Consider the following 18,214-nt stretch of genomic DNA (forward strand, 5'->3'; position numbering starts at 1 on the left):
TAAATCACTTAAGACCATATTCAACATTTCTTTACGCAACGCATCAAGACTCTTTGCTTCACCGTGCTGCGTGAAAGGGCAGGAATGTGTCATATCTATCTAGATATGGCACTTTCCTGCTCTCTCCTTGCACTGGCGCACTTTTGGCTGCCTGTCACCAACACAGGCATCTTGCATTATGGCGCAAGAGTGCCTGCGTTGTAGGCATGATTGTTTTTGTGTAGGAAGGGGCCCGTTCCCGCACAAAAGCAATTCTTTAAGGCTTTTTTTTCTTTTTCACTTGTGCTGCAGAATGCACTATGTAATAAATATATAGCTATCTATATCACTGGATGTTTTTGTCTGTCTCAGTTCCCTGCCCTTGATTCAGTAGCTTTCCTCCCAATTCTTGCTTGTCTTGCATTGCTCTTTTTTGATTGGATGAGTTAAATCCTGACAATGCTGACATGAGAGAATTACTTTTTAGGTCAAGCCTGGGCAGCGCATGCACTGCTCTGCGGGGCATGCTGTATTGGAGTACGGATATGCATATTACTACCAGGCAGCTTGCTTCTTTTTCCCCAAGCCGGAGTGCCGTGAGGAAGTTTTGGGGATTTGTGTTTTGACTGCGAGTAATTGATTGACCCACAGTCTGGATAACGGATGATGATTATTCCTTCTCGTTTATTAGAGCTCTCCTGAGCCCACTTCCTTTGACTGTACAGCTGAGCTTGCCTGCTGTTTTCAGAAGTGCTCTTCTCAGTTTTGTCCTGATGAAGACCCCACCTTGAGGACTGAACCCACTCTCCTTCCCAGGGGTCGAAACGCTGACTATACATACTTACCTCACAAGCTCTGATGACAGAATTCTCATTAGTTGATGTCCTTCAGGGTTATGTGTACTTATGGGAACAACTGACCTGATTCAGGGCGGATAGGTTATACCATGTATAATTGATGTATATATGTCACATTACTTTTTCCTTGTCCACCACCTTCACTTACTCACTTGAACCCCAACCCACTTGCCTCCCTTTTCCCACACCAAGAGCACTGTAAATACAGTTGAACCGGCAGATCCCTGAGCAACTGCGTTGCCTTAAGCGATCAATGCTTTGAATAATAATTGCATCAAATGCTAATTACTTGGATAATAAATTGCATTTTTGCAGTTCATGTAAATAAGGCCTCATGAATGCTGTTATTTCTTTTTCTCTTGTAATTGTTGCTATTGTGACCATTTATTTATTGTGCTGCTGCATCAGTGATGTCATTGCTGATGTTGTGATTTAATCTGTTAAGCCATATACAAGGATTGCTTTGTGAACATATCTTTCTGTAGCCTACTGTACTTGGCACTGTATTTTTTAATTTGAATTATAATTTTACTTCTTTTGAAAATTACTTTTTACGCGTGTTTATTTAAGGTCTTACACTTTGTCGCTTACATTGTTATGGCTTGTGGGTGCACAGACCTGTGGTGTTTAGTATTTACTGAGCGCATATTATAAGGAGTGTCATAGAATGTACATTGTAGAATGTGATGATGTAGAGAGAGAGAACCTTGGAATCAGTTGGTGCTGATCTCCTGGCTCCTTCAGACCTACTGCATGCTGTCTGCTATCTCTACAATAAATATATATACTTAGAAATAATATCGCTAGCTGGACTTCATATCTTCACAAATCTGGCGACAACCATGGGATTTTGCTGGTAAAATTATTTTTTGGGGGGACTACTTAATCTCCGTTGGATTTCGAGTTCGCCTTCATCTTTACAAAGGTACTGTTTTCACCTTAATTTGGGGTCCTTGGATTGCGTGTGTAGGAGGAAGTTATCCTGTTGCATATTACCGCTGTTTGCTATCACTTTTTTACGGTGTTTAATCTGTTTGGGGGTCTGCATGTACTGTTGTCCGTTAGAAAGTGCATAACATGAGCTTGTGGAGTGGCATTGTCTCCGCGCGAGCAGCGTCAGTGCTTGGTAGCACTTTGCTGCAATCACGTACTAAAGCTATGGAACTTGATTTTCCAGTGATCGCGCTACGGAGTCCGAGCTTGTAATTGTGAACCCGCTTTCACACTTTGGAAAAATTCTGTGGGCAGGCATCTAGTGTTTGGTTAATTAGCAACTTACCTGTATGTGGCTGAGGTTGCTGGAGTGACTTGTGGCGAGCTCTCCCTTCTGGATTCCTCTGTGTCGACTGCGCGTGCACTGCTCAGCATAGACACGCAACAAAGGAGACATGTCACAGCCATCTTAGGTGTGCAGTGTAGGTTGGGAATTTCCTTTAAGCATTTGTGCGACGATATGTACGCCAGTTAAGAGCATAATTGGTTACAATGAAAACTGTTACTCTACCAAGCCCTTTCTTACAGGAACCTGGCGAGACACCAGTAAAATGGCGGTTATAATATAGATCTTTTAATGCATCCTTAGTTGCAATAGATGGTTTGAAATTTAAAGCAGACAGGAAACGATGTTTACTTTATTACTATCTGGGAATTGTGGGTCAAAATGTCTTTCACCACTTACCCTGAAATGGATGAATTTACAACTGCAGTTAAACAACTAAGTGTATATGTTGCTGCATGCCATTCGACTGGCTTCCACGACATCAGTATTTCCAAAGGTAATGACCAGAATGCTGCAAGACATTTCCAAAGTAGTTGTCTTCCAAGATGATGTTCTTGTGCATACTAACACAGAAGAGAGACCCAATAGGGTGTTGGGAGAGGTTTTAGTGACCTAGCAGAAAAATGGCATAACACTTAGAGAGGATAAGTGTATAGGTGGTGTGAACGAAATTGAATATTTAGGACATATTCATTCGATGGATGGGGTGAAACCCAAACCCAGCATTGTTGAAGGTATCATTAATGCTCCCCATCCAACAGATAAAGAACAACTTAGTTCGTTCATTGGATTGCGTGGGTTTTATGCAAAGTTTATTGGACATTTTGTAGGTCTTAAAGAATGTTTCTGGAGCCTCTTAAGAAAGGAGCAAATGTGACAGTTGACGCTAGTTCATGTGATATGGGGGCAGTTCTATCACAAGTAATTAGAGAGAAAGAGGTCACAGTGGATTTGCATCCAGAAGAATGAAGGAAGTAGAAATTATCTATTCAGTGATGGAGAAGAAAATGCTAGCTTTTGTGTGAGGGTAGAAGATTCAGACCCTACTTGTGGGGAAGGACGTTTTGGTTATAAATGGACTATACACCTTGCGTTGATATATGATCTGGGTACAAGATAAAGAAACGAGCAGCTAGATTAATGAGATTGTCAACAAAGTTATTGGAGTACAGTTTTACCGTCAGTCATATCGCAGGAGGAAAAAATGTAAAAGCAGATTTCCTATCTAGATTACCCATTAAGAATAGGGAGTCGGAAACAAAAGAACAAAGGAAGTTGAGAAATGCATTATTGCAAGTATTGAGGGCAGGGTGGTGTGTTCAAACATGGAAGAATGGCAGAAGTGCTTTAGAGGCTGATATGGTGCTAAAACAGGTAATGCAGTTTATCACTTGGTGGCCTAAAGAGAAGTCCATGGATTTGGATTTACAACCATTTTGCAAAGTGGCTGACAAATTTTCTTTAGAAAATAATTTGTTAGTGAGGGGTGGCAAGTTGATTCCTCTCAGGTGTTTTAGACAGAGAATACTGGAGTTGACCCATTTTGGTCATTTAAGCCTGTCTGCGACCAAACACAGATTTAGGAATTACTTTTGGTGGCCTAGTGTAGATCGAGAAGTGGAGATGTTAGTAAGGGAGTGTACACAGTGTTCCTATAGTGACAAACATTTATCCACAGCGACACCTCCTCCAAGACCGGTAATTAGTATGCACAGAATATGGTAAAGGTTTGCAGTGGATTTTTTAGATCTTTTCCATGTATTGCCAAGCAGCATGAGGTATTTTGTTCTATTAATAGATCACCTGTCAAGGTGGGTTGAAGTGAGAGGCATTTCAAAACCCAACACTAAGTGAGTCATTTGTTTCTCAAGGGTGTGTTCAGTAGAAAAGGGGTTCCAGAGGAACTCTTAACAGACAATTAGATTCAATAAACATCAGCTACCATGTTGGTGTTCTTAACTAAAATGGGGGTCAAGAATTTGCGTTCACCATTGTATAATCCCCAAGCCAATGACAAAGCCGAAAGGTTCAACAGGGTACTGGTGGAGAGCATAAGAGTGCTATTAAGGCAAAAGTTGATTGTGAAACAGCTGTTAGTGATGCAGTATGGTCTTACAGGACTACCCCACACTTGGTTACTGGCATTATTCCATTAATGAAAGGCAGGAAGGTGGTTTTGACATCGAATCCATTTCGGAAATCCAAAGTATTAGGTGGTGAGAGCGAAGTGTTGAGTGAATCATACCGGACCAAGAGTACTATCGATGAATTCATCAGTGAGAAATGTGAAAAAAAGTTACGTTGGAAAGAAAAATACGTTGTTTGAATTTCACAGTAGGTGATGTTGTTCGTGTCAAAGATCTGTTGTTGCAAAATGGAAAGTAAAAGTTTATGGAATCAACTTCTCTCATTAAAATAAAAGGTCAGATGATGAAAACTAGCAGTGGGCAGTGGTGGAACATGGCTTTGTTTGGCAAAAATAAACCAGATTAACAGTGGAGTACACGTGGATAAACAATTGGGAGGCCAGGACGAACAGGTGTTACGAGAAGTACAAGAAATGGGAAGATACCAAACACATTTTTATGATTAATATTGGGCAGTATTTGCATGTGATGATGTTTGTGGGTAGATGCCTATATTTTTCCTATTAGTTTTTAAAAAAAATAGTTTTTTTTTGTTTATGAAAGGGGGGAGATATATGTGGTGTTTAGTATTCTGCTGAGCTTATATTATAAGGAGTGTCATAGAATTTATATTGTAGAATGTGATGATGTAGAGGTAGAGCACCTTGCAGTCAGTTGGTGCAAATCTCCTGGGCCCTTCAGAACTACTAGAAGCTGTCTGCGATCTCTATAATAAACATATATACTTGGAAATAGTCTCACTAATTAGACTGCACATCTTCCCAAGACCTAAAACACTTGAACATTTGTTTGTATGTACAAACGCTCAGGCCTTAGACTCCAGTAGAACTTTTGGGTAAGCTGGTATGCAAGCTTTGCAGTTATAAAGCTGTACAGCCCTCTGATGAGGGCTATACTGACTGTTAAAGGCCCTGAATCAGAGTTGTAGGCCTAAAATGAGGGATAGTGCCTTTAGCCAGTGTACCCGAGGCAGAAGGGCTATTAGAAAATTCCATCCACTGAGGGTAGAATGTTGTAAATTAATATAAGAGAAACAGAAAGACAAACAAGGAAATGTTTGAGCAGAAGTCTTATAGCAGCCATTAGTAGCCTTGAGCCACTTCATTGTCTTTAATGGAGCTTCCATCATTCCAATGTTCTAATATAGCCTTATAGCCTGCCGTAGCTGGCTATACCAACCGTTAAAGGCGAAGGCCTTTAACAAGGGAGTGGGCAACCATTTGGCTGGGCCTTGAGGTGTGCCTGAGAGAGGGTCGCATGACTTCTTCACCAGCCTATACTAGTCCCATTCCCAGGGTGTCCAGACCAAAAAAGGCAGCGAGGACAAGGGTATCTTCCCTGTTTGGAGCTGTACCAAGTGTCCCCCCTCCTCACTTCCCCAGATATTCCCTCTGGGGTTCAAGACCGCCTTCTTCAGTTTATAGTGCCACCCGTTGAGACACACCTGCAGGTAAGAGGAGAACTTTTTACTCCTTTTCTTATTCTGGCCTTAACCCAGGTCAGACTGTTTACAAAATATAACCGGTGTAAAACCGTGTTACTTTGTGCATTTCTGGTACCACTCACTGATCCATTAGGGTGTTTCTCTTGTTAGCTTTATGCTCTCTTGTTTCTCAAATTAAGCCAGTTTGCACGCTAAAGTCTGTAAGAGGCCTTTCCTTTCCCTCTTTGCAACCACTGTTTTTTTCTGCCTTGTGCTCCGCGCTCACTTTGTCATCTCCCTCTCCAGTCACTCTCTTAGTAGTCCTGCACTTCCACCCCATCACTTACTGGCTCTGCTCTCCTTCACTGCTCTGCTTTCTCTCTTTGCAGCATCAGTTTTTTTCTGTCTTCTGCTTTGTGAGTTCACTCTCTCTCTTTCTCCCACTCCCTTTCCCCTTCTTTCTCCCAATCCCCCTCCCACAATAGGTCTTTTGGAAATGAGGATTAAATCATCCGCAAACAGGAATCTACATGTTAATGGCTGGTAAGAGTCATTCCTGCAGTTCAAAATATCTTTCCCCACATCATACATATAGAGTAAAAAGCTTTTGGGCAAGAGCGCATCCTTGGCGTACACCACACATAACTGGAACGCGTTCGGTCATTTCTCCCTTGGTTCCCCACCGTACTAGGGCGTCATTCTTAGTATGTAATCTTACAATAAGATTGAGTAGGTTTCCTGGGACACGCATGTCTGCCAGGACTCCCCTCCGTTTTTTGTGAGGAACAAGATCGAATGCCGCTCTGAGGTTTACAAAAGCTACATAGAACTTTTGTTTCTTTAATAGAGCATAATTCCAGTAGAGAGTTGCAAATCGAAAGACCTTGTCATGTATTCCTATCGGTTCTGAATCGATCCCCCTATTCCTGACCCTATTCTAGTTAAACAAACCAACAAGTTAACTAGCAGTCAGCCCATGAGGCAGAAATTCCCCATGATGCAGATACCGTTATCTGACGCAGTCACACTACGGCACAGGAACGTGTTATCTGATTAGGTCATAACGCTTGCGATCTAATTAGACAAGCGATATTCCTCCAGCCCCTGATAAGGCATACGGAGTTCTCATAACAAATCAAACCTATGACAACCTGGGCAAAACCCTGCGGCCATTGTTTTGATTTCACCGAGAACTTTAGTAAAAGAATGTGCTAACGAGCAAATCGTATGACATCTTTATTGACGTATCTATGTCCATCCTTACGTCAATCTCGGCACCTTAAAGGTATAAATATTACCGATCTTGCCATATGCAAACACACGCGTGGTGACGAGACGGAGCAGCCACACTTGCCGAAGCGAAGAGCAGAGCAGACCCCGCTGGCAGCAGCCCCGCCTTCCTGACGCGCTGAGAGACGCGCTGCTTTCTCCTGCCGAGAATCCAGCACCGGCGTTTCCGGGTAGCCCTCGCAGGCAGCCTGGAATATCGAGACCAGAGAGAGAGATACCATTCCTCATTCATCCTAAATTCCAGGTACAGAACTGAATAACCCCTCACAGAGAATTCTTTAGTTATTCACTTGGCAAAAACAAACTTAACTTAAACTGTAACTTTCTATTCCCGCCCACGTATTAGACTTAGGTCAGGTACACGGGGTAGGCGTATTTAGAAACAGCAGTTGAGTACGTTTAGTCAAATGTATATGTGTATGTAAATATATTTTATTCATTTTAAAACATCTTATGGCTTAGAAACCATATCAATGTTTTTACAGTATTACTTTATACTATTGCTTTTAATGTATGCACTTTACTTAACTATAAGTATCGCAATAATATCGATCCATTTCTCTTGTATGAGAAAAGAGACTGATCAATAAATAACATCTTTTATTGAACACGCCCGTCTCTTCCTTTTCTCTACATTCTGATGAGACTAAGAATGCACGTACTGACTGAGTAAAATAATTTGCCTTTTGTTCACACGACTCTCGAGATTGACTCTTGATTAGGGGAGAGCAAAGTTGTCATGTTCTATGGTTGTCAGAAACTAAATCCCTTCTTGTCTAATCAGGGAAGTTAATTCCTCCTTGAACATTCGAGAAAGTTTCTAGCGAACTCTGAGCTACGCTGGCAAACCCAAAACTTAAGTCTAGTATCGACAGTAGTAGACCTAGTTAACGTCTGGCCTAGGCCTTTACTGCTGTAGGTATTATTCCAATGCGCAGAGCCTATTGGGAAGATAGGAACTACACTACATGGCGCCCAACGCGTTTGGAAAGGGCGATAAAACTAACGTAAGACATTTAGAGTAACTCAGTCGTGCTTTCTCACTCAGACCCCTTTTCCCAAATACTCCAAAGACGTCTGGAGTGGGTGAAAGGTTATATCCGCCAGACCTCGCAGGAGGGAACTCCTATGTATGGTTCTTGGTTTAAGTCAACGTTGAAGGATAAACGGTTCCAAAATATTGTGCATCTAATCCTTGTTTCCATAAGAAACCTGATCTGCAAACAAACAAAATAAGCTTCCTGTCGGTAAAATGGCAGAGAGTGATGATGAAAGAGAGGCAGTTAGATTAGCAACTGAACTCGCAGATGCTGATGCTACCATGCAAGCAGCAGACCCGGAGATAATACTAATCCCGGTCACCAAAAGGAAATCTATAACCTTAAAACTTATAGAAAATGGACTGACACCTAGAGGTGGCACAGTCATATTCGTAATTGAGGCACACGAATATCGGCAGACAGAGGTATACTATACATGGATACATTTTCCAGCAGCAAATGCTGTAACAAAGTACTTCCACTATTACAAAATAGAGGTACCACCTGACATTTACACTCCTTTCGAGGAGGTGGAAGTACCACTCAAATTCCAAGAGCATTTGCTCTTATTTGATGGCGCCCTAAAACATAATAATCACATCACCAGGCTCGGTCCTTTAGGTAGACCAGGAGCAACGTGGCCGGTCTTAGCCGGATACACACCACACCCAGACTGTGAAGGGATGTCTACAGGAGAGCTGTTAATACAGCTAAAACAATTACTAAAAATTCATAGACAATTAGTTCAGTATGTGATGCGGACTTCAACAATTCAGCCAGCGATTAAACTTCCACAGCTGACCCCTCACCAGGGGAACACAAATAAAATTACACCACAGAACATCCAATCCTGCCTAGGTAAAGTACCGGCTAAACGGGAACAAATACCATTCTGGTTGGCACAGAAAATTACCCAAATTGAGGCGGTGTTTCCTGACACCACCCCGCTAGAAAAGCACAGGATTCTGACTATCTGTCTTCCAATGGGAATCGCACCACACATTGAGGACTGTGACACTTGGGGTACAGTCTTTGCTTCCATCTACACAAAAACGCACGGTGTTCCATCCATTTCGGTAATACCAGATGTGCTAAAACAAATTCAAGACGAATACGGTCCAGAACCCGCTTTAACTCTTGGTATGAAATTACTGATCGACTTCAAGCAGGTCTCGGCTATACTATTAGCCAACATAAAAGGTGAAGCAGCAAACGTGGCGATCCGCCAGAGGTTAAAAGAGACAGATATAGCAGACCAACCAGCTGAAATTGCCAGAATCATAGAAAAATCCTATGAGGAACTAGGTAGAGACAGTTTAGGTGGAATACCAGTAAAACCACAACTGACTGAAAGTCCAGAAAAAATATTTTTTAATAATAATTCACCAAAAAAGAACTGGGATGGAAACAAACAATCCAATCCTAAAGAAAAGAAATTCCAGTCCCGAGGAAGGTCTCCTAGGCGAAGAGAAAAATCTCTGAACCAAAGACACAGGTCACCTCAGAGTGACCCCTCTGGGAAAAGATATAACCTTAGAAATAGGGATAATATTAAAAAACCTGATAGATATCAAGACATTGATACACGTCCCTCTCAATCTTTTCAGAATTCCTCGCAGAAATCGGAAAGAAGAGGACGATCAGAACAAAGAGAAGAGCACACCAAGTCCAAAGACAAGGAACCTGCTCAACTAAAAAAGAAATTACAATTTCCAAAAAAGAAGGTAGCCAGTATCAAGGTAGTTAACAATGCCGAGAATACCGAGGACACAACTGAAAAACGGAGAGTGGGCTCAGACAATGCTAGACAGCGCAGCAGAAGTGAGCATAGCTCGCAAAGTCCTTATGAATCATCTGGAGACAGTGGACACGAATGAATATCTTCAAGTGGAAACTGCAGACACCAGGGTTAGCAAACCCCACAAGATATACGAGATAACATTGCGTATAGAGGGTGATAAGACTAGGAAAATAAGGGGACTATTTTGGGATAATCTCTCCAAGGGCTATGATATCCTTCTAGCTGAAAAAGACTGGCCACCAGAGTTTGTCAGGGAGTGCCCTCATGGCGAAGAAGTAATTATGCCTGCCTTCTCAAATCAAATACCAATTCATAAAAAATACACACTTGCTAGAAAGTGGGCAGTGGCTCTAGCACCTGCTTTATATAAAAATCACGTAGGATGGGATGAGGATTCTCCTCCTCACAAAATCCAGTTAAAATCACAACCTACTGCACAAAGGCAGTACCCAATTAAGCAAGAAGCTAAAAAACAGGTAAATGAAATACTAGATCAGCTAGAATACCAGGGGGTGATTGAAACTTGCACCTCACAAATGAACAATCCTTTGTTTCCGGTCTCCAAACCAGACAATTCATATCGTCTAGTTTTGGATTACCGACACCTTAACACATGTTGCAAAACTTTTGCAGTGCAAAACTCACACAGTGCTGCACTAATGAATAACATAGTGCGCAAAAAATACAAAACAACCTTGGACATCTCCAATGGATTCTTTTGTCAAAACATAGCACCAGAGAGCAGATATTTAACTGCATTCTCAGTAAATGGCACTCAAAAGCAATTCTGTCGGTTAGCCCAGGGGTACAAGAACAGCCCGGGGGTATTCTCAGCGAGAGTAACAGAATTACTTCAACTATATGATGATGAAGCATTATCTTATGTCGATGACATTTACTTAACAGATGATGACTTGGAGACTCACTTGAAAAGAGTGAACACCATAATACTTGGGTTCGCTGCAGAGGGTTACAAATTCAACTTTAAAAAATCCAGAATTGCCCATCTGACAGTCCTGTTCTTAGGATATGAATTATCAAGCGAAGGCAAAAGCCTGGCTGACAATTTCCTAGAGAAATGTGCCGTACTCCAAGCACCTAGAACACTAAAAAACCTACAGTCGATTCTAGGCTTCCTAAATTTCGGAAGAACATTGCAAATTACGCAGAAAGGGTAAAACCCCTTTATGATCTAATTAAACCAGATTTTAAAAGATCCAGTTGGACTCAAATACACACAGAAATTTTGAGATCCTTACAAACAGACATGCTAATTAAAACAAAATTAGAAACGCGTGATAACACACGCAATCTTGTGATTCGAGTCATCCCAGGGAGATGCGGATTCACATACCTGACCTCTAATGAGGGAGAAAAGGTACCGATTGCATTCAAATCACACTTGTACACTAAGGCTGAAATGAAATTTAGCCCAACGGAAAAAATTCTTACAGCAACACAGACAGCTATAGCAAAAGAACGAGCCCTGGCACAAGGTAAACGAATAATAATCGTGACACCAATACCAGCCCTAGAGGCGGTAACAAAGGCAAGCATTCCAAATGCTAAAGCACTCCATCCGAGATGGATACAATGGGCTAATTCTCTTGCTGCAACAGACGTGGTGTACGAATTTGATCCTTACTTAAAAACACAAGAATTTCTCCAATATGAATTTGAATGTCCTCCGCCAACCGAAATTCTGCCTCTAGACCACTACGGCTGTATAATATATACAGACGGATCAGCACAACCCGCAGTGGGGGGTAAGCAAGCTTACAGTGCTGCGTGCGCGATCGTTAAAGGTCGCTGGCACGAAGGAAAATTTAAACCAGCAATCACTAAAACACAATCTTTAGGAGATTGTACAGCTCAGCGAGCTGAACTACTGGCATTCAAGATGGCGCTTGAAAATACCGATCGAGATTTCCCCACACTCATAGTGTGCGATTCGTATTATTGCGTTCAATCTTACAATGAATACTTGCAGATCTGGCTTCAGAATGGTTTCAAGGATGCGAAAGGTGGAACAATCAAGCATAAAATGCTCTGGGAACAAGTAGTTCTTTTACAAAAAGAACTACCAAAGACTCACGTGATACATACACTGAGTCATCAACGTGATGGCGTTCACGTTGCAGGGAATTCATTGGCTGATGAGGCCGCAAAGGCAGCTGTGCAAACGGCTTCCGTAGCTGCCGTCACCCGGTCAAAAACAAAAATAGACAGCGAAATATTACAAGCTGTCAGCGCTTCAGAAAAGGATTCGATAGAACCACTCCCTAAAAGCTTTCCAGTAAAATACTCATACATAACTGATGCAAACAATGTTCCTTTTGCTCGAATCCCTGGAGTGGGGGATAGGGCAATTCCAAACATGGAACATAGGTTAGGACTAATAATAGCGGCACATGAAGGGCTTGCTTCTATTCATGCTGGCGTCTCAGCCACAGTATCATTATTAAAACAGAGATACTGGTGGCCCCAAATGAGAAGACAAACAAGGAACTATGTTCTAGAATGTGAAATATGTCAAAAAATGAAAGTATCAACGGTGAGACGTCCAGCGCAGACGCCCCTTCTAATCTCGGATAAACCATTAGCCTGTGTTTATCTAGACCACTGCGGTCCCTTACAAAGGGATGGTAACTATAAATATATCTTGGTCGCAGTGGATTCATGCACGAGATTCATATGGATGTGGCCCCAGCGCACGGCTGACGCCAGAACTGTTATAAAAGATTTGCGAGTCTTTATCGGCACATACGCAATTGGCATGCTGCATTCGGACAGTGGTCCTGCTTTTAGCTCTCGGGCTTATAAGGAGGCCATGGTCAGCATGGGCGTGCAATTGCGGTACTCTTGTCCATTTCACCCTGAGGGGAACGGAATTGTTGAAAGAAAAAACCGTGACATAAAGCAATCTATAACGGCAAAGGTATTAGGTTCGGGAGCTGGGTGGGTCAAACATCTAATAAGTGTCCAACGTAGTCTCAATAACTTGCCAAGAAATTCTCTGAAGGGATTCAGTGCGTACGAATTATTATTTGGAACTAGGATGATGATCTCTGACATTGATAGTCAGACTTCAGTGGTGAAAGAAAAAAGCTTTGATATCAAAGACCGTTTGGCTATTTTGCAGGACTTAAACAAAACAAGAAAAGACCTGAGCAACATAAAGTTGAAACAACAGCCAACAACCACTGAAGAACCACCACCTGTCCCAGCAAGACCTGTCTGGATTCCAAAAGTCGGGGATCTAGTCAGGGAAAAGATCGCGGTAAAGAAGGAATTTGGGCCTTCTTACATCAAAGCAGTTCCTCTCTAGTCTGTCAACGGGACAAGATCAGTTGTACTACCGCCACTTGCTGGTAAAAAGGAGAACGAGTTGTATCAATCGACCTGGTAAAACCACAACATGTGGCCGATAACAAACAGTAGGCCAAGTGGACTCCCAATAAGTAGCAAAACACCAAGGTTTGCTACCAGTACAGAGGTCCTAACGAAGAGGCTCATCACATTCGAAACGCCTACAGAAGAACAACAAGGACTATGCAACAATGCAATAGAACTAAGACCTCTGAAAACCCAAATAAAAACATTTAGCAGAGACACACCAATCTATAATGAAGTACCAAGTGAAAATGCAAGAAACAGTAATCCTGAACCAATTGGAACAATTGACAGAACTGCATCCGGCTACTTCATTAACTTCGATGATTCCTCTGAGGGCTTCAGCGAATCAAAGACACAGCCATCATCAAAAACTTTTAAAGACAAAGCTAAAGAACTTTTGAAACAACTGAAAGAAACATATCTGATTTCTCCATGGATTGAATTTTGGGTGGGTTTTGGTGCATTTATCCTCATACTTTGGCTCATCATGGTACTTACTTTGGGACGCTTCATTGAGGGAAAATATGCTAAAATGGACACAGCAAGTCAGAAAATCAACTTGATCCTCAAACCACACACATCTTCACACGTCGAGAAAAGAGAACTTTCTTCAGCCAACTTCACAGCCAATCCGATACCTGGTGGGGTAGCCTGGGACAACACTGACTATGAAATTTATGGTCCGGTCGAGATCCTGAAATATCCACACCAAATTAAGATCTCATTGAGTGACTTTGCAAAACCAAACTCATTTGCTGATGATTGGGACTTCGAAAGCATTAACAACATGATGTCTGACTTAGTAATGTCTGCTAAATTTACCAAACATGATTATTTGCAGGGTTCTACAAATTATGACAGTATGTATTGCTATAACCACTATGGTAACCACTTTTTACATAGATCTGCACAACCTAGAAATGTTTTAAATTATAATCAATGGGAACATTGTGCAACACCTCCAAAAGGGAGCTCAAGAACCGTTTACGACAAATATTCATATTTTTCAGGTTTTAACACAAGTAATGCTGAAGCATTTTATTTTAAATTGTCAAACAAGACAGGAACCAAAACCATGATAACCAACACAAAATTGTTATATTCAGACTCATTTTTTTAACAAATGAATACTTTTGGATTTGATTATTGGGACAAAAATGTTGAATTGAAAAGTGTTTGGGGTACAAAAGAATGGCAAGTACAGGGTATAGAAGTTTTGTTTAGAGCCTGCATGATCCCAGAACAAATGATATTTTTAAATGACACTGTTCAACAGACCACCTGTCTTGGCTTAGCCAAAATCAAAGATTTAAATAAACCGTCTATTCCAAAGCCAATAATGTTTAGCAATAACTCTGATACAGATGAAGAGATAGACGTAAACCATATATTAAACCAAAACAGAACACATCCTGATTGGAAACAGTGGTTGATCTGGCCCACAGATACTAATAACTGTCAAGACAGATTCCTGAACAAAACACAGGGTTTCAAAATGACCAGGCCAGACCCTAGATATCCCCAAAGACATCACCCAGGGATAATAACCACCTACAGTGTGGGCAAATTATGCCTTCAATGGCTACAAACTTCCACACTGGCAGAAATTAAGCAACACCTGACTTTACTTACTGATGGTGCTGACTTGCGTGATTTCACTTTGGGACCACGCAAACAGCGTCAAAAGCGTTTCATAGCAGCCTCTGTATATGCAGCATACAATGAGGCCTGGAAGGTTACTCAAATTGAAACAGCAGAGAGAATACGGGAAATTGACCGTATTAATTTGGAAAAATCACTTTCTGTAGTGGACAATGGGTTAATGACTCTGTCCTCCAGAATTTTTTCTTTGGACAGCATTGTGTCGTCAGCAATCGATATATTATCGCAAGACTTACTGCTATTACAACACGGTCAGTCACAATTGCGTTCTATTGTACAGCTTGGCTGGACGTTACAAAATCTGCGTTCAGGCTATGTGCCTTGGCGTTTAATCAACACAACGTCACTATTCCAAATCTTTAACCTTACTGATAGACAAATCGGTATGGCGCAAAAGGGTGCTGATTATACAATCTTGAGCATGGAAAAACTAGAAAGATTACCAATGACAATGTCAGAACGACCTGTCAGTGAATGGATAATACACGGAATCATAAATATTCCAATCTCAACCTTCAGGTTTCAATACTGCCAAAAATATATACAGGCTGGCATGTACGAGAAATTAGGAAAGGGGTACCTTAAAACAACATGGAACCTGCCCTATTCACATGCATGTGTCAGTAATAAAGGACAGAAAGTGTTTCTTAGTGGCAACAATTGTGCGATGTCACTAAGTGGCACACTTCTGTGTAACGGAATTAGTTTGCATGGAGCCTGTGAAGGGAATTCATACAACCTTTCATGTCACCAGCAAGGCGCACCTGCAACAGAAATAGAACCATTCTTTCAAAGACTCTATAATGGGAGTTACATTCTTATTGTAGACCGCAGATGTTGTAGTCTTATGCCCGGGACTCCTTATCTAGTAACTACTACTGCGAAGGTCAAGTGCTGTGGACGCTCATTGTTCCCCAGCTCCTTCCCAGACAGGGAGGCAAGGGCATGGCCCGATTTGAAAATGACTTCTATTCGAATAGATACTTTAAGCAGAATGAAAACAGTCCTTCTTCAGACGCCTACCAGGCTCTCGTCATCAAAAGAAACGTATGATCTACAAGTCGCAAGGACGACTGCAGAGATACATACATTATTATCAACTAATTCCCCCGTACATTTCGCGGAAATCCTAAGTGAAATCTTAAATATTTCTGATACCAATGGGATCTCAGGGGTATTTAAGACAGTATTTTCGATGGCATTAACACCATTCAAAGCCATACTGGGTATTTTTCCAGATTTCGTCCATTCGATTTTTGGCGGACTTCCCCTGATCCTGGGACTAATTGCAGGAATCCTATTCTTAGTCCTTATTTTTCGTTATGGCAACCCATGTCACAGACAAAACTCTCGCGACAAGGGAAGAAACAATCCTAGCCATTGGATACCGGGACCGGATATCAAAAATCCTGGGACTCTCCCGGCTTAGAGACCTGAACATGACTTGGTTTCTATCATTTCGACCAATGTGGCAAAGATGTGTTTTACCTGTATTGAGGTGTCTGCTATGCGGAGAAGAATGCGTGTTAGACACCTGTCTGACGCTACAATCGGATGCGCCGATGGATGCAGAAACATTGTTGAGCCCGATCAAGGTTCATGCTTTGTGCTGCCCTCAAAGGCTACCAATCCTGATGATGGCATTCGTGGAAGCTTCACCACTACGATTGATGGGTAGTGAAGTTCAAGATGAAAGCAGCATCGAACAGGTACGACCTTCTGTCAGTAATGCAAATCAGAATGCCAATGGAGACAATCATGCGCAAGAATGCATGATCACACCTATTTCCGAGTTAGTGGAACTTTCCCAGGAAGCTGTTGACAGTTTTTTCGAAAGCCTAAATGATATGATGTTCTCACCCGAACAAAAATAGAGACTTTTGAGCAAGCTCGCACACGGCGTTCCCTGAATTCGGCCTTCAACTTTAAAAATAATGTCACATGAACATTTTCGCTCCAGTTCACGGACAGCAGTTTTTCCAGCAGCCCCAAATATTTTTGCATATTTTTCGGGACACTATCTTCTGCTTAAAGTAAGAACTATTCTTAGAGAACTAAGGTTTCTAAATTTTAGATAGCTTATAGACATTAGCTGGCCGCTGGCATGTTCATAAAGATATTTTATTATGTGATGGAATGGTCTCGAAACTTTTTTCTGTCAGAAACCATTTCATGTGTAATTCTCATATACCAAATAAGCAATAATAATGCAGTTACTTTGGCATTTTTCTACAGCTTGAGTGCATACAATATATATGTCTGCAATTTTTTCAGTATATTTGAAAATTTCAAAATGCAGTTATGTATTTTGGGGTGGTAAGGTATACACACTACTCTATAGTATGTTGTACTATGTTATACTATGCCTAGATTAGTAAATATGTCCATAGTTAGCGTGGAGTGGGTGTCATGTATTCCTATTGGTTCTGAATCGATCCCCCTATTCCTGACCCTATTCTAGTTAAACAAACCAACAAGTTAACTAGCAGTGAGCCCATGAGGCAGAAATTCCCCATGATGCAGATACCGTTATCTGACGCAGTCACACTACGGCACAGGAACGTGTTATCTGATTAGGTCATAACGCTTGCGATCTAATTAGACAAGCGATATTCCTCCAGCCCCTGATAAGGCATACGGAGTTCTCATAACAAATCAAACCTATGACAACCTGGGCAAAACCCTGCGGCCATTGTTTTGATTTCACCGAGAACTTTAGTAAAAGAATGTGCTAACGAGCAAATCGTATGACATCTTTATTAACGTATCTATGTCCATCCTTACGTCAATCTCGGCACCTTAAAGGTATAAATATTACCGATCTTGCCATATGCAAACACACGCGTGGTGACGAGATGGAGCAGCCACACTTGCCGAAGCGAAGAGCAGAGCAGACCCCGCTGGCAGCAGCCCCGCCTTCCTGACGCGCTGAGAGACGCGCTGCTTTCTCCTGCCGAGAATCCAGCACCGGCGTTTCCGGGTAGCCCTCGCAGGCAGCCTGGAATATCGAGACCAGAGAGAGAGATACCATTCCTCATTCATCCTAAATTCCAGGTACAGAACTGAATAACCCCTCACAGAGAATTCTTTAGTTATTCACTTGGCAAAAACAAACTTAACTTAAACTGTAACTTTCTATTCCCGCCCACGTATTAGACTTAGGTCAGGTACACGGGGTAGGCGTATTTAGAAACACCAGTTGAGTACGTTTAGTCAAATGTATATGTGTATGTAAATATATTTTATTCATTTTAAAACATCTTATGGCTTAGAAACCATATCAATGTTTTTACAGTATTACTTTATACTATTGCTTTTAATGTATGCACTTTACTTAACT

At 41.6% G+C, this 18,214-nt stretch overlaps 1 protein-coding gene across 5 annotated transcripts in view; it reads left to right on the plus strand.

Annotated features, from left to right (window-relative positions):
- The window catches only part of SCAP (SREBF chaperone), a 678,128-nt gene that overhangs the window by 16,956 nt on the left and 642,958 nt on the right, over positions 1 to 18,214 (plus strand). The gene's annotated exons all lie outside the window — the stretch shown is intronic.

The sequence above is a fragment of the Lissotriton helveticus genome, chromosome 10, assembly GCF_964261635.1.
Source record: "Lissotriton helveticus chromosome 10, aLisHel1.1, whole genome shotgun sequence".
In the NCBI taxonomy this organism is placed as follows: domain Eukaryota; kingdom Metazoa; phylum Chordata; class Amphibia; order Caudata; family Salamandridae; genus Lissotriton; species Lissotriton helveticus.